This window comes from Phoenix dactylifera, chromosome 9 (genome assembly GCF_051530095.1).
Source record: "Phoenix dactylifera cultivar Ajwa chromosome 9, Ajwa_hap1_PhDact_Kaust_v1.1, whole genome shotgun sequence".
Classification (NCBI taxonomy): Eukaryota; Viridiplantae; Streptophyta; class Magnoliopsida; order Arecales; family Arecaceae; genus Phoenix; species Phoenix dactylifera.
The window spans coordinates 24,539,829-24,551,965 of NC_143198.1; positions in this window are offsets into that span (position 1 = coordinate 24,539,829).

Sequence of the window (12,137 nt, forward strand, 5' to 3'; positions counted from 1 at the left end):
CAAGCACATCGAAATTGATTGTCACATCGTGCGAGACAAGATACAGTCCGGAGTGGTTCGAACTTTGCATGTTCCTGGTGTTATGCAACTTGCTGACTTATTGACTAAAAGCCTTGGAATTGCTAGATTCCATACTTTACTTAGCAAGATGGGTGTTCATAATTTACACACTCCATCTTGAGGGGGAGTGTTAATATTCAGACATTCAACTGTATATGGTTAAATCAGTTTCAGATGCTCAACTGTATCTAGTTAAGTCAGTTAGTCAGTTATTTAGTTAACTCTTCTGTTATTCAGTCTGTTATTCAGTTAAGCAGCTACAGTTTTATGTACAAATATGAGTTGAGTTTATCAATGGAAATATATAAGTGAGCTGCTTGCTCATTCTTTCATTCATTTCATTTTTCCCTGTTCCGAATCTTCTTCTTTTCTTTTCACTGTCTGAAACTCTTCAGATCCAACATAAGCACAAGGTTCCGCAAGAAAGCTAGTACCGAACAGAAAGAGATCAACCACTCTCAAAAACTTTAACTCATATATGAGCATTGCCCTTCTTGAAATAACCCTGGCCAACTAAGTGAAATATAACTCTAGTCTCATGATCCAAGTTGTTCAACACATCCAAAATTCAGTTGAGAAATTTCAATTTATTCGAAGGAAAAATCCTTGACTCGAGCTCGGCCCAAATAGGCTGTGTTGGCCTGGGTTCCAGGGTAGCCCTTGTTTGCGTTATCAACATCTCTGGTGTCATGCCCTTGCTCTCCGAAGTCAAGTTTACATTTTTAATATTTTTTGCAAAATTTTATTTTCAAAATTGTGAGAGGTAGATATACTTTCCGTCACAAAATCGTGCCTCGCTGATTTTATGGGAAACTCCATTGAATCTCTTTTAATTAATGCAAGTGATAGAAAAATTCCTATACCTTCGTGTTCTTTTCAAATCTAGCATATCGTTTCAATTTCTGCAGTTGGGCAGATACTTTATCTATTGTTGCAATGTTAGCCTGCCATCAACAGGCATCCAATTTTACCGGTTAAGGTGCCCTTATGGACATGACATGGAAATTTCAAAAAAGATCTGAAAAATAATAAAAAAGCATGAAATGAAGGTGTAGATTTTTTTTGGTCATTTAGCCTTTAATTGAATGGGTGATGTAATGAGAGCCTCTACTTCCTAATAATCATATTCTTCCATCTCTCACCCTTGTTCCATTCTAGCATTGCAATCTCATCAGTAGAAATTATAGACAGCTCCTTGCCTAAGAAATCATAGCGAGAAATATAAGCTAAAAATACAAAAATTGAAAAGATCAAATGAATGGGTGGATTCCAGATTGTGGATCGGCCCATGGAGGTCCGACTAAAGCCCAATTTTAAGCACACATCCATTTCACAACTTCAGTTGCTCCTCCTTGTAGGAAGGAATAACAAGATAGGATTGTGTGAGCCAACTTTAAAATAAATGAGATAAATCCTTTTGACTATGATTATTTATATGTGACATAGCTAGTGATTATCCTGATATCTGTATTGATTTCTGCCCCTTCTAGTAACTTTTGTTGTTTTGCTGCTGCTGCTGCTGCGAACAAATGCACTTGTTCGCTGTGAATCTATTACCAAAAAATATTATCTCAAGTTGTGAATTGTGAATCGGCTTGTCTAGCTTCGATACTTTCTTCTCTTAGAGTCAAGCTTTGGTAAGAGAGTTGCTTTAGCAGCTTGTTAAGGGTTTTGAGCGCCTGCTTCATTGTTAAATATTCTCTCAAAATATTATAATGGAAGGCCTAAATAGTTTTTATGAGCTATCCATTAGCGCTCTTTGATGCTGGATTGTTTCAGCTTCCTCAATAACTTTGCATTCATAAGCTTTTAAAACTATTCCGTTGTAAGAATGAACTTTTATAGTTGCATGATCTTCCAGTAGGCTACTAAGAGTTGTATGATGAGCACAAAAAGATTTCCTTCGAACTAATGGACTTTCTGGAATTTTCTTTGTTCATCAAGCAATAATCATTTAGAAGAATACAGCTAAACATTTCAAATGAACTCATGCCATCTGTCATTTAATTTATCAAGACTTTTATGAATGCAAAGTTACAAAAGGATTTCCTTGGTACGGAATATCAGACATGGAATTGCTTCATGCAATTTTTTGTATAAAGGAACAATTTTCATCAGAAATAGTCATAGAAACAGCATAACCTTGCTCGATTGCATTCATGGACTGAGACTTCAAACTTTATTTTTCTGACATTTCTACTTCAGAAATCTCCATTCTTTTTTATTGATCTGTTGTGGCAATGTCAATTTTGAAAGCAATAAAAATGGCTGGTGCTTTACTCTCTAAACTGCATAACCTGCAGGTGGATGTGATTGTATATATGGTGGATTTAGTAGACAAGGAGAAAATTATTCCAATACCAACATCCAGTCCATAGTGCTCTTCATATGCAGCATTGTTTGCAAGATGGTTACGTGAAGTAAGGGTTTTGTAGCTTCTGAGGATGATATATATATCTTAGCTATCTCCCAATCGTAGTTCTGTGCAGCTCGCAGCTGGGTGACAATGGTTTTGCAGTTGGATATTCTATTAAATGTATTTTTGATGAACATATTTACTAGAAATATAGTGTTCTTGGGTGCATAATTGTTTGTAACTCAATATCTTACATGTTAGCAGTTTGTTACACGATGGAGTCTTCCAAGGATTGGGGCTTGGTTCTTATATTTTGGTTAGCAGGTTCTACCGACATTAGTAACTTATCAATTCGCATTCTTCCAAGCCAAATTAGAGATGGATTTCTGTGCAAGTATGGAATGGTATGAATAATATCTAATTAGTTATAATGCTCGATCATGACTTACATGTTTGGCTACAAGATATGTTACCATCAGTAAAGATTTACCCTTACTGTCACTCTACAGAACCGTACATGAGATTTTCACCTCATATGGCTCCGATTCAGGTGAGATCCAATGTAGATCTAACTTTCTATTCACTCGTGGGATCCGGGCGGTCCGGGGGGAGACATTTCGAAATCGAGAAATCTCTACAAGAGCATGTGCTGCCAGATTTACTGGCATACAAGATTTATTTTCTTAACGAAAAAGAAAAGGAAATTGATAAATAAAGAAATATGTTTCATTCATATGGTAGAATATAGAGTTAAATAAATTGGATCTAATTTTTCTCTTTGGGAATACATCGATCTTCTTGCTTACTCTCCTAGTTAGAAGAAGGCTCTTTGGCGGATTATTTAGATCTGGATAGAGTCTCGCTCAGTAAAGAGAGTTGTAGATTCGTAGAAGAGAATCAGAGTACGCGCGCTAGCTCTGGATAGCTGCGAAGCCTTCTATGGTATGGATACTTTGCTTCTACGGATGAGACATCCTGCAAATACACGAAGGTGGTTTGAGAGCGTCTGCCAACCAGAGTCGTCATGAGTAGATGTGAGATGAGCATTCCAGTGTGTGAGAGAGGAGCGAATATAGAGGCTGATTGACATCCCTCTAGAGGTACTCCCTTCGGTGATCCCTGGGGACTCCTTCCTTCAGTACTTGAGGAGTCGACTGGGTAGGCCACACCTCAGGCCGAGAGTATTTTGGCGGCTTGTGTTGCAAACCACATAGGCTGGCTAGAAATACCTAAATTTTTGGCGAGAGTAGCCAGCCACCGAGGATAGTAGTAGAGAGGGCTCAGGTACAAATTGCGGAGATCTCCCACTTTAGTCCTCTAAGAGAATCTTTGATAGCCCGAGGCACCTGAAACTTTATCTCTGCTTCTGTAGCATCTCGGATGGTATTCATCACCTAGGAGCCCCCACCCCCGAGTTTCCTCAATGTGAACTTCGACATATGTGTATTGGATGGTGGCAGGAGGGGAGGAGCGAGCTTTGTCATGAGTAACTATAGGCAGGTGCTAGATTTTCATCAACCCAGTGCCTAGAGCAGTGCCTGGGCTAGCCTTAGCTATGCGCGGCGTACTTTGAGGGCCGACACCATCTTGATGGAGGATAACTCGGCGATGGTGATTGGCTGGATCCAAAGTTGAGCTAGGGATGTAGGGTCACATCTCCTGATTCTGGACATTTGATGCTTGGCGAGAGGATATATCTCCTTTGGGATGAGGCACGTTTACTGGGAGGCGAATAAAGCTTCAAACTGATGGCCTCCTTCGTGGCTGATCATTTCGATGGACGATCGCAGACTTATGGGGCAGATGTACCTAGAGTATTTAAGGACATTTTGTTTCCGCTTCTTTTGGATGTATTCACACTAAAATAGTGCAAAATACTTGTTTGTGCTAAAAAAAAATTTACTAAAAGGATACACTGCAAGTCTCTATACTCAAAAAAATAAAAATAAAAAAATAAAAATAAAAGTAAGAGTGCAGTATTGTCTGTTTTTCATCAAAATAAGGCCTGCTTATGTCACATGTAATCAATACTATTAAAACAAAGTGATTGGTCTCTTTGGTGCAGTATCAGTGTTGAGGATTCCCCTCATTAGGTTACTTTCCAAGACTCCAATCTTTGTGAAGGATTCTTTATTCATTAGAAGCCTCTTTGTAGATTGTTGTCATATCTCATGATTGCATGGAAATTTGTGATTTGGAAGAATTTTGATCTGTTTTTTTTTTTGTTACAAAATACTTAATCGAGAGATGCTGCTGTTTATCACTTCCGTGATTGCATGAGATGGTAGTCTGTAGCCATCACCCCAATTGCCCAGCACTGTTCATAGATTGGGTTAGAAATAGCACATAGCTTTTCTAAGCACTCGCCAATGTACAAAAACCTTGCTTGGCTGTCATTCTTTGTGCTCGAGCTCCGGTAGAACCCTATTGCAAGTTACGGCAGATATTGTCCTGTAACAGTTCAACCTAATGAAGTTGAAAAGACCTAATTGACTAATGCAGCTAAGAACTTGATCCAAAACTCATCCATTCCCCATTGATGCTGCTCCCTTGGGACTACAATTTCTTACTCTCCAATTATTCATCAATACATAAAATTAATTTAGTCCTATCCGTCACATCATCGTATATGCCATATAAATCTACTAGAAGGCGAATCCTTCAAATTATATTGATACATCCCGTAAGTACTAAGAGGTGATTGCTAATTACATTTGGTCCCGTCAATTGGCATTCTCTCCTTCTGGGGAGAGGTCCTAGGTTCAGGGTGGAAATGTTATTATAGGGAGAACTATATTTCATAGAACAATCAAGAATGTTTTGAGCTTTTTTTTTGGCAAATGCTTGTTTGATTGCTTTCTCAAAACTATGTTTTGTAAAATCGAGACGTATAAAACCTGAAAAATAAATGTTCTGAAGTATAGGTTTTCAGGTTCTTTGGTTCAGAAAAAGATCTTCCATTTCCCATAGTATCCATTTAACAAAAAAGAAAGGCAGATTATTCCCATGACATAAAGAAAGAGACAAGCACGATGGATGCTTTTCCAACAAGTTAGGTATCAACTTTAGCCTATGTCGACCAATAGATGTGATCACGGCTGCACAATTTTCATGAGCAAATAAACAAATAGACACAAGAGAAGTTACATATACAAGGAAGAGATGTAAACAAATTGACAAAAATACGAGGAGAGGATGTGGAACTCAGGTATTTAATACAAGGTAGAGAGCTTGGGGGAAACAACTCGGTGACTTTCCATGGTGCTGGTTGTAACATAAAATGGCCCATAGAGTTTGAATTCCTTCATCCAAATCTATAAGCATACTATTCAATGTTCCGAACAAGGGCAGCTGCCTAACTTCTTTGCTACATATTGAACTATTCTGTCATGCAATGCAATGCGTCATTATTACTAATCGAAATTAATCTTAAACAAAGTGGCGATTAGGTGGTTATAGGTTTTTCCTTCTTTTTGTCCCTTGATTAGTACTATTACAACTCCAAGTGGCACAAAGTTTAAGAGGGGTTTACTGTATCACCATCTCCGTTGGAGAGTTCAATTGGCACTATTACATTCCTACGATCATGGTCCTCTTTGTCGTTTAGATTAGGCCTCAGTACCAACCTTTTTTTAAAAAAAAATTTGCACCATGGAAAACCCAATGACATGCTCCCGTACGTATCACATGCCTTGGAATTACGCGCTCGGTGCCACCGAAAGGCTAAGTTTCAAGGAAGCTGGCAAAAATCCAATTCAATGCATCTACTACGACGAAAGCGCATATTTTAGAAACATGCACGCAACTACAATTGGTTCGTGATTTGTACATCTTTGACATTTCAAGAATTACCAGACTAGACTGTTTATATCATAGATTTGGTGTTAATTATTTAGTTTATACAATCAATGCTGACTGTGGAAGTGTTTTTGTTTTTTTTTGTTTTTGTAAATTAGTTACTGTATACCAATATGCATAGATACATTCACAATTTCACATGAATCAGAAAACAATAAATTCAAAAATTGAACTAGCTACGAAGTATCGTAATGTAGTCCTAGTATGGTTGGCATACTAACTTCTCCGTAAATATGTTTCACCTCAAATGAAATCAAGGTGCAAATTAAGTGTTCTGTTTCTTTTAGTTGAAGCCTCATTGCTAGCCTATGAAGTAGGAAATGGGACCCATGCACCCATATGTATCACACCTCACTCACATGAGCTAGGCCCTATTTCTCTTGTCCAGCATTGCCATGGTTTCTCTTCCATTATTTTTGTGTGCATACAATACGAGCTCACCTTAATTGCTCTATAACCTTGGTCGGCACGCCACCCCTTCATCTAATAGAGGGACCAATCACATTAGCTCTTGGTGGAAAGTTTTATGCATTCAGTAGCATCATATGGGGTGGACACTCGAGAAAAAAAGTATGGGGTGGACTTTCTATTTTACCATATTTTTCTTAAAAAGGAACCCAAATATCATAGGTTCCTTCTACTAATGGAGTTGTTGGTTCTGTGATTAAAAAAATAAAAAAAATTTAAAAAAATTGCATAGCTAAGTACTACACATCAAGCCAATTAATTATTTAGCAAGTCAATATATACATCTAGATAAATTGATACACTATTTCTAGAAAATAATATTCACCAATACACAGTACACGTTCAGATGCTACATACTTAGTAAATTAGTTATTTAGTAATTCGATACATACTTAGCAAATTAGTCATCTAGCAATCCAATACATACTTTTGAGCAAATTAATATACAACTTCCAGAATATCATATTCATCAATATATATTACATGGTCGGTGATACGCACTCATCGACTTTCTAAAACATACTATAAGCTTATCTGGTACATACCTAGCAGTGATCTAATATACACTTCCAGGTAAATCGATACACAGTTTTTAGAACATATTTTTTTATCAGTATACACTACATGGCCAGATGATACATACCAAATTATTAATCATCTCGTATTTATTTATTTTTTTAAGTTACGAGATTGACGGAGTCATTAGTAGCAGGAGTCATTCTTATTTGACTTTTGGATTTTCTTTTTAAGATGGGCGTTAGAGAAAACATGACAAAATAAGAGTTCCGCCTCATAAGATATTCTGTAGTACATGTCCTATATGATTTTTGTTCCAACCTCTCTGCTTTTAATAAAGCTAGAATAGTATATCTTCGGTAAGGCATAAGTTGGAGAAGTGGAGCAAAGGGAGCATAAATTAAGTACTTTGAGAGCTAGGTAGCAACGAAATGCATGGGACGAGTAGTTAGAACACTAGTCCCATACGGAATAAAATTAAGCAAAACTTTAGGCTTGCAATGCAATAATTAAATATATCCATTGGACTCCTTTTAACCACATTCTATGTACTAAACTTTAGTCAACGTAGACATTGGACTCCTCTATATGATATGTATCAACTTGTTTCCATGTCAGCGCCACAAATCACCATAGTCCGATTGAGGGATATTGTGTTGCATCAATGCTTAGGTTAATCCATGTATATGAGATCTTTTAGTCCGGCACATATGCATGCATACAGACAACCATGCACGTAAAAGTATTTTAAAAAAAGAAAACAAAACCAGAAGACAAGCTAATATGGGTTTGAGATGCATCAAACTTGTAAAACTAAAATGGTTGCAAGACATATGGGATGAATAAGAGAAGTGTGAGAGGAAACATAGCTGGTGCATTACACTTGTTTTTTTAATATCAGACGAAATCATAACTAATGAGGGTATGTTTCAATTAAAACGGTCTACAGAGAGTGCATTAAAGATGGAGAACTCGCAGCATTTCAAAATTCATGAAGATTTAAAAACGAGGAATGAAAGCTAAATTTAGTTTTGGTAGAGAAGACACCTCTTGTGATCTATTGATTTTTTAGCATTATGCTGGTCTGGATCAAAACAACTTATTATCAAGAAACTTTTTCTTGGATCTTGTGATTTTCTTTTGTAATATCACAGTAAATATTTGCAAGCAATAAATTTAGAAAAGTATATGATCTAGTGAACATTTGTTGTAAGAACCGTGAAATAAGTTTCCAGGAGCATAAATCAAGGAAAATCAAGGAACCCAAGGCAAAGTCTTTCTTAAGGAAGAATGATCATGAGAAGGTCAAAAAACTGACTAGGTCGAACCTATTTTCCTAGAAGCCTTTGTTATGAAAATTCAAATAGAAACTCTTTTTTTCACAAATTGGTCTCCCAAAAGAAATCTTCAAACTAGAATGTCTCATAAAATGTTCTCACGTCGTTGTTGGTACTAACGAGGAAGGAAAGAGTTATATATGTTGATGATGTAGAAATTGGGGTATAAAATAATTGATCAATTTCATTTATCCTATTCATTCGTTCATTTATTGTCACATAGCTCAGAGATGAATAGCATTCATGAATCATACATCTCATGGTTCTGAACTTCTCTCTCTTCACCCCCACCTCGTGGGTTAAGGCTGACAATTTTATTTAACTTGCAAGGCTTTTCGTCATAAATCTCGCTACATGGTAGAACACTAAAAATAAAACATTTATGTGATATATGTATATATACACACACATACATACATACTAGAACCAATCTCTTGTTGTTGTTAAATGATGAGGTTAGGTCATAGGTACTTAATCGTTTTAATGGTCAAAAGAAGGAATCTTATGGTCTACTGCTATCTAACGGCAAAAAAAAAAAAAAATCTTACAATTTTTTTATGTGCCCAAAAAATAAGGCATGGTGAATAAGCGGTTGCATCCATTCAATTTAATAACACACAATAATGTGGTCTTTTTATTTTGTCAATCATGGAGCATAATTTGGAAAGAAAGGGAAAAAAATCTTAAATGGGTTGGTTATAAAAAAAAAAAAATTATGTCAGCCAAATTGGATGACACCAAATTAGAAGCATATCAAACTATTTATACTGCATGCATTATTTTTATGTCACATTTTCTATTTTTTATTATAAAGTTGAAATATGATTACTGTCACGCCCCCGCCTCCGTGAGGCACGTGAGACACCCAGTGCCCACGTGGGGGCCACATGAGGGAGGAACACGGGGCTCCTCTGCCAGATATTGTCCGATTTCGGAGCTTACACATGCGTTCTTCACCCCTCTCCGATTTTGTTTTCCTTCCAAAACGCATCTCTAGAATTTGGAGACACCCGTCTCATATACCCAGGCTCTGGAACAAGTCTTTCCGAAGTAGGATGGACTATTGGGCCTCACACCCTGCCCACAATCGGACAAGAGCCATCTTCGGCTTTGATACCAAATATCACGCTCACAAGCGGGAGGGGTGAGGCACCCAGTGCCCATGTAGGGGCCACATGAGGGGGGAATACGAGGCTTCCCTGCCAGATATTGTTTGGTTCCGGGGCTTCACACAAGCATCCTTTATCTCTCCCCGATTTTGTTTTCCACTCAAAACGCGTCTGCAGGATTTGGAGACACCCGCCTCATACGCCCAGACTCTGAAATGAGTTTTTTCGATATGAAACTATTGGACCTCACAATTATAACATCTAATCATGCCAATGAAATGAAATAATATCATCAATTTTTGTGTGCGTGCGCGCATGCAGGTAGACAATTGTAATATTGATTGTTTATTAAGCAATTCAACACATTTTATCGTCAGTTTTATAAAAAAAATCTATCATTACAATGAGATCTATATACATAGAAAACCAGCAATTTTGAACAATGAAATTTCTGAACTTTCAAGAAAAAAAGAATCAGGTGACTGAAAAGGAAGCCTTTATTTTTTTTTAAGTGCTGCTTTGTGGGCAAGGGAGCTGCCCAAAGACGAGAGGATCTGAACTCCGTGGATATTGAGTTTTTCGAAAATATACTGACTCCATAAAATTTTTAAAACATATAAAAAAAGGACTTTGTTAGAGTAATTACATGAAATCTAGAGATCGTACAGTAAAATTTGTAAGTCTATCATATTCTCCATTCAAAACGCCCACCGTTTTATTGGTAAGTTGATTCCCCTGTCACGTTTCCAAGTCAGTGCCCAACTCCATGGGAACCGCCGCCCTCCCACGGCTTTGCTTGTGTCCAGTTTTATAGAAAACCAGTGCTCTGACTTGGGAAAGCTTTGAATAAAGATTGATGCTTTCACAAACCGACGACCCTACCACCTAATATTCCAAGAACATCGCCCCCTGATTTCCGTGCCTGGATATCTATTCGCGCTGTCATCGTCCCTTGCCATGTAAGAGAACCGGAACACGACTTCACCTCGCTCAACTTTTTCCCGATGCCTATCCATGATAAATTTCTAAACCAGTATAGCCCATAGGCTATACCTAATTCTATATCAAAATAAAGTTTAGCAGAGAAACTATACCTACCTGCATGCATGCACCATGTGGTCGTGCTGGTCGCCGTAGGCTTCATTTATCGAGCACTCATTTCGGTATATCATTATAGAAACAAGTGATTGTGATTGTGTATGTGTATGGCTACATGGTGGTGCATATAGTCCTCGGATTGCTGTCAATTTTACCAAATCTTCATGACGTGCCCTAATACTACTCCATTATATAGCAGTTTGGGAATCAATTTATCGTAATAGACTGAAGCATATGACTTTGCTCATAGATTTACTTTAGTCGGTCCAATTCTTGATTGAAGAAATTTATATTATAGCTATTGGCCATTCTGACCTCGGATTATTCTAATTCTCTAGCTTCTGCCTTAGCTAAGATGAATGACTTCAGAATAAACTGATATCTTAGCCTAGTTGGATTAGTGGTGGATTAATGGTTCGCGAGAAGCATTTTTCCTCCTAGGAATATAATTCTTGAGAAATAAATTCCTAGGAAGAGGATGCCTAGAAAAGTACCTTTGACATGTTTGGTTGATTATGAGAAAGTGATAAATTTACAAAGTGCTTATGTTTGGTTGGTCATCCATTTTTCTGAAAAAATTATGTATAATTTCTATTATGCCGTTAATAAAAATTAAGTCTTTAATGCTGAAGGGTTTTTTTGGGAAAAATAAAAATGGAGTGATTTCCGCCTCATGAGAAAGCATTTCTCATGAAATGTGGGAATCATATTTCTATGGGAATACAACTTTCTCATCTCTCTTCTTTAAAAACTCCAATCAAATAAGAAGCATCTTATTACTTTTCCGTTGATCACACTTTTCCTCTTTTTTTTCCGCAAACCAAATGAACCCTAGGGATCATTAAAACAGCTTCACTTATAGTCTCGACAGTAGTTATACCAACTCAGCATGACTAGCCATTATCAGGCAATTATCGTGTGCTTCCCAACAAAGTGGACTTTTTTTCGAGTTAATCTCGCACTTTCCAAAGCAGAGGAGTAGAGCTAGCGCGCTTTGAATACACTCTTCAGCTCTTATCTATCCCGCCTTTCTTTTCGGTTTCGGTCGATCTTAGGGCGGTGACCGACCTCGACCCATATTTTAGCGGCTACAATGACCGATGAAAAATATATTTATCAACTTATCATGCTTATTACTTTCCAGACAAACTCTAATTCGTCTTAGATTTTTAACAATAAGTAAATCTGCCAACTAGTCCGGAAATCTCTGATGGATAAAAAATGCTCACCTCGACGGCCCGGAGAGGGAAGATGGAGACGGCATTCATATTTTTTCAAATGAAAAAAAAAAATAAAAATCGTACACATAATATTGCCTCTCAGATCCAAGTAATA